Below are 5,884 nucleotides of genomic sequence, written 5' to 3'. Positions count from 1 at the left end.
ATTGGTGAATCAATTCGTCTTTAAATTGTTTAACTTTGTAATTGCACTGCATGTATTATCTGGTATTACATATATATAAAGCACCTGCTAGTGTACTATATATATATATATATACACACACACAGTGCAGAGAATAATAATAATACACTATATATATATAAAGTGTATTATTATTATTGTATGCACTGTGTTGGTTTGAATAAGCTGAATGTCGTTACATACATTGTTATATGTCCAGTGAAGGACTAGGTGATAAAACAATTTCAAAACATTTTGGAATAAAATTTTGATCAACAGCAATGTATCAAAGGTTCAATATACTGTAATTAAAAAATAATGCCTATGCATTGTGCGGCACAGTGAGGAGATATAACACACACATATAACATTCACATTATTGAGCTTTTGCCAGATTTTAAAATGTTTTGCTCCTTGTGTTTTTTCCCGTAAAGAAGAGGTTAAAACCACAGCTTTCACTCAAGAGCAAACTTGAAAAGAAAGGGCCATTTATTGTGATGATTATTGTTATCGACTTAATCATTAATCTTTTCATTTACAGAACATTTTTGGCCATATTGTCCAATGCTAATTTATTATCAATATAATTGTGATTTCTACAATTACTGCTCTAAATTATCCTTTGACTAGTCGCGAAGAACACTTATTCAACCTCAAGTTTGCGGCCAAGGAGCTACAGCGCAACTCAAAGAAATGTGACAAAGAGGAAAAGGCAGAAAAGGCTAAAGTGAAGCGGGTTGGTTTGTATAATTTGTTCATTTACCAGAGACCAGGAGCCATGGCCAATCTGAACTGCAGAATAACTACACTCTATTATATGTGTGTATATATAAACACTCTTCTTTCTTTTGCTTCTTAGGCCATCCATAAGGGCAACATGGAGGCAGCCAGGATCCATGCAGAGAACGCCATCCGTCAAAAAGCATCAGTCCCTTAACCTCTTGAGGATGAGCGCCCGTGTGGATGCGGTGGCATCCAGGGTCCAGACTGCTGTCACACTGAACCAGGTCAGGACTGAATGACAATGAGTCACAGAGGCATTTTGGGCTGCTGTATTTTAAAACAGGTATATGAGAATCAGGGAAAAAACCCCAAACCTACTCCCTCTGTTTTTTTCCAGATAATGATAACCCCACCATGTCTCCTAATGTAAGATTATTACTAGCCTGGTCAACATTATAACATTTTTGTCATTTATTTTGAGGAATTTTCTGTCTTGATGAGATTTTGATAAATTAGATGAATGGAAATGAGGATGAGACAGCTTGATTCAAAGAAGGACATTACAGTTCATTGTTGGGGTCCTACCATGTAATTTAAGCAAAACAACAGAGCCGGTTGTCATAAACTTTATCAACCCAACCACCTACTGCCTCCTTGGTCTGTATCTTAAGAGTAGCCCCCTGTATTTGCAGGTCAGAGATGTAGGAATGAAATGGCTGTAAACGATATGTGATACTACTGTAATAACTATATGTATTGATATTTACCCAGATAATGCTTTTCACTGTGCATGTACTTATCACAGTTACTATTTGTTAAGTACATCTTAAGTCAGAAGGTGTAGAGCTACACGATGTCACCATTTCCCGGCAAAAAGTCCATAGGAGATTTTCACTCTGAAAAAAACTCTTTGAAAAGGAGACTGATCTGTAAACAAAACACCACCAATTACATTCAGTCATTGAATGTGCTTCAGATGTTGTGCTATTAGCATCTCGCTCTCAGAAGAGTGTCAGCCTCTTGTAAAATGCTTTAATGCAAGTTCACTCTGAGACAGGGCTCCTTTCATAAGATAGAAATGAATAGTATATTTAGAACTGAAGCACAGCATGAGATGGTATAGTGGAAAAAACACTTCTTAGAACATCTGTATTTTGTTTTAATGCTGCTGCCTGTCTTGTAAAATGTGAATAATATAGCCCTTAAATATCAAAAACTAAAATCAATTATTGATGTTTTGGATTTGCAAAGATTAATCCTCAACCAGGATCATCTTTGAAACGTTAGGGATGGTGTCAAGATGAGAGCTTGTCCTGAAAAAGTATCTGGTTAAAAGCTAAAAGTGACACCTAGTGGAAGTATTAGGATACAGCACTTTAAGATAAGACTCGTCAACAGCCATATCAAAGTTTGACATCAAATACCCCTGAGCCTGTTTAAATCATGGAAAATCTGACTTGTGGAAATAAAGAAGAACACAGATTCTATTTCATGTGTTTTCTACACAGGTATCTAAATCCATGTCTGGGGGTGGTCAAGAGTATGGATGCTACACTGAAAAGCATGAACCTGGAGAAGGTAAAGTATGAACCTTTACACAAGACCAAGGGCAATTGATATATGCTTTTTCTCAAAGAGTTTTTGAAACTTTGTTTTGTGCCTCCACCCTCTTCACCAGGTCTCTGCATTAATGGACAAGTTTGAAAAGCAATTTGAAACTCTTGACGTGCAGACAGCTCAGATGGAAGGACACGATGGGCAACACCACGACTCTGACGACACCTCAGGTAACAAGCCCCCTTTTGTCATAACAAGAGAAAATGTCTGTGCTCCTGCTGCTGCTTATTAGGACCTTTTTGTCCCAGAATTAATCAAACATTTTAAAATTCCTGTTTGCTACTTAGAATGAAGTGGATATGCTGTTGCATGAGATGGCTGATGAAGCAGGGTGAGTACGGCCCTTATTTTTAGAACACAATAACAACGAGACAAGCAAAAGCATTAAGGAAGCAGAAACATAAATGCAGTGAAATAAAAACATATTATATCTACTATTTAAATCTAGAGGGATACAACTTTTAAAAGTCAGAATAACCTGTGCTAAAAGCTTTATTTCAATGATTATTGCTACAGTTTTAAAGAAGCTGTGTTGTAAGGTCAGAGTGATTTAATGACCTCTGTTTTGTTGATTGAAGCCAAAGAGAATTTATAGTAAAACTTCCCCTGTGTGTATCTCTTACTCTCTTTCTCAGTTTGGATCTTAACCTGGAGCTTCCTTCAGGCCAGACTTCCTCACTGGCCTCGTCTGTGGCCTCAACAGAGCAGGTGACACATCCACTCTTATCATTGTGAATTTCCCTATTTGATGTGTTTTGTATCCCAGGACAGAATTTTCATGTTAAGTTTACTGGCTTTGCTCATATTGTTCAAGTACGTAAGTTACGGTTTAATGGGTAGTTCACCAAAAAATGAAAATTCACTCATCATATACCTACTTACCACTATGCAAATGGTGTGTGTGGGGGGGGGGGGGGGGGGGGGTTGAAGTGGTTGAGTACACAAAACACTTCAGGAGTTTACGGGGTCAACTTTGTTCCAGCCGAGTCCCATACAATCGAAGTGAGTGGTGACTTACACTTCAGACATAATGAAACAACAGAAAACACATTAAGTTCCATACTGCTTGTGTGGTGTCACCCAAGTGTCAGCAAGCCCCGACCTTCATATTCCACCTTTACCTTAGCAGAATTTTGCCCTAAATTTTAGCATAGTATCACAGATTGGGCTAGCTAGAATAAGTGTTAAGTATTTTTATGGAACTTTTCTGGAAGCCGGTGAAAGGAGAACTCAGGCAGCAGCTGATGTCTTAAGCAGAAGATTTTAATGTAGACTTGATGCATCACCCCCAGGTCTGAAGACGTCTCCCCCAGCATCCCCATATATCTCCCTCACACCTGTGTCACCCATTCAAACAGCACATCCATGAAAGGCTAGAATTGCCGTCACTCTCTATGTTACATGAAGGTGTCTGCATCCTATTGGATAGTTAAGCCTAAAGTATGTATTCCTAAATCACATTGTGTCCTTATGTCTTGCCACTGGTGAAATACACAAAAAACCCTATGAACTTAGTGCGGAAACACTGGACCTGCTGGAGACCAATTTTGTTAGAATAAAGGAATAAAAGAAAGTGATGCTCCACTGACACACTCACCCCCTCTACAAGTGAAAAGTGTTGAATAATTGTAGTTTTTAACAGTGGCTGTGGACACAATGTTTCCACAATGAACAAAACTATTGAATTACCAGAGGAATTTTTTCAATCACAGCTCCACACACGTCTCCACCATCGATATAAATGTTCACCATACTCAACACAATAAGTGCTGCACTAAAATATCACCGGGTGCACAGCTTCTGCTGGAGCTTTTTCAGCTTCCTGTAAGACAACACCATGACATAAAAACAATTCACATGTTACTAAGTGATCATACAGATGCGACAGTGGAGAAGTGGTGAATAAGACTAGGAGTGTTTGACTTCTTCCTAAAAGTTTTTTTGTAGTTTGCCTTACTCTTGTCAGGGGTAATGGTTGAGGATGTTGCACTTTGTTAAGCTGCCTGAAGCAAATTGTAATCTGTGAATATTGGCTATAAAAGTAAGATTTGATTGATAGGGATGGTTTGATACATCTTCCATCCTGTCAGCTATTAGAACTACTTTTAGACTCCACTATTGCAGCCACCTCCTTAAGGGTTAAGTGCTCTCTCTAGTGGTGATTCAATTACATATGTTTTTTCTGACTTGAGGAACTATTTAAACCAAGAAGGATTTTCCTATTTAATAGCCACTAATATAATAATAAGAAAGATTTGTTTTAATCGACTGATCCCAGTACGAAAATATCCATTCCTCAATATAGTAGACTGCCTGTCTGTTTGTTGGCTGTTTGCTGTTACTGATTCACCTGTGTTGTGTTGTATTTTTGTGTTGTCATCAGGACGAGCTCTCCCAGAGGCTGTCCAGGCTCCGAGACCAGGCGTCATAATGATACAGAAAAGAACAAGAGTTGGAGGAGACAGAAGAGCAAGAGGAGCGACAGAGAGACAGGGAGCAAAAAGAGGAAAAAGAACAAACGAAAAAGCTCTGTGCTCTATTTTTTGTTCCAGGTAATTTTCTCTTGTAAGGAATAAAGAAGTTGCTTCATAGCAGGAGAGGATTGTTTTAAGAGAGCTGTTGTTTACAGTCCTGGTATTCATTACATCACTCTATGACAGCATTAATTTGCACGTTCATATTTAAAATGTATTCATTCATATTTATTAGCTCAGCAATAACACTATGCAATGTGTTAATTTGTTGTTGTTTTAATTGTGTATCGTTTAATTATTTATTGTTTATTTATGTATTTATTTATGTATGTATTTATTTACTGATGGAAAATTGCTAAGGGCATGTTTTGACTGCAAGACTGAGGATCTTTCCTGGTGCAGCTCTGTGTTTTGCTTCCAGTTTTGGCTGCAGCTCAAACTCTTTTTTTAAATAATTAATCCCAAAAGAGGTCTCATGATAAATATTTGCCTTGAACCAGCTGGAATATTTAAGATTTTCTTTACGTAGCCGTAACCACTGTAGTGGATCACAATGCACTTATATGCACAGACAGAATGTCATTAAAAGAAGTTTAGACATGTTTTAGTTGTTGCTTGTTTTGTTATTTCATTGCTGTGAAGTTTGCGCGTCCACATGCCAACATGTCCCTCATGTTTCCATCTCACCCCTCCTCTCTCTCCTCCAACAGGGAACAGATGAGAGGTCAAAGGTGTCACCTGTAGAGGAAGCGGCCTTCTGCCACTCGCATGCCAGAGCCTCATTACACACACAGACACACACACGCGCAGTTTCACCATATATCCCATGGGGGCGGTGAGTCTCAGCTGGGAGCCATTACAGGTGCCGTCCAAGCACACACAAATATCTTTACAGGAACGCACCCACAACCCTGTAGCTGATGGGAGTCCTCCAGAGTGGCACCCCGCAACCTCTGACCCTTTTTGTGTCCATTCCAATCATCATCAGCACAGACTTAACTACATTCACAATCATCATCAGCCGCCCTAAACTGACACAGTTCATCTATTTT

The 5,884-nt window shown here is 38.7% G+C and overlaps 1 pseudogene; it reads left to right on the top strand.

Annotated features, from left to right (window-relative positions):
* The first annotated feature begins 8 nt into the window (after nt 1–8).
* On the top strand, nt 9–5,435 carry LOC128446483 (charged multivesicular body protein 1b-like; annotated as a pseudogene).
* The last annotated feature ends 449 nt before the right edge of the window (nt 5,436–5,884 follow it).

Source organism: Pleuronectes platessa, chromosome 8 (assembly GCF_947347685.1).
Source record: "Pleuronectes platessa chromosome 8, fPlePla1.1, whole genome shotgun sequence".
NCBI lineage: Eukaryota > Metazoa > Chordata > Actinopteri > Pleuronectiformes > Pleuronectidae > Pleuronectes > Pleuronectes platessa.
Note: the sequence above shows the minus strand (reverse complement) of the source record. Positions and strands in the feature narration are given on the sequence as shown.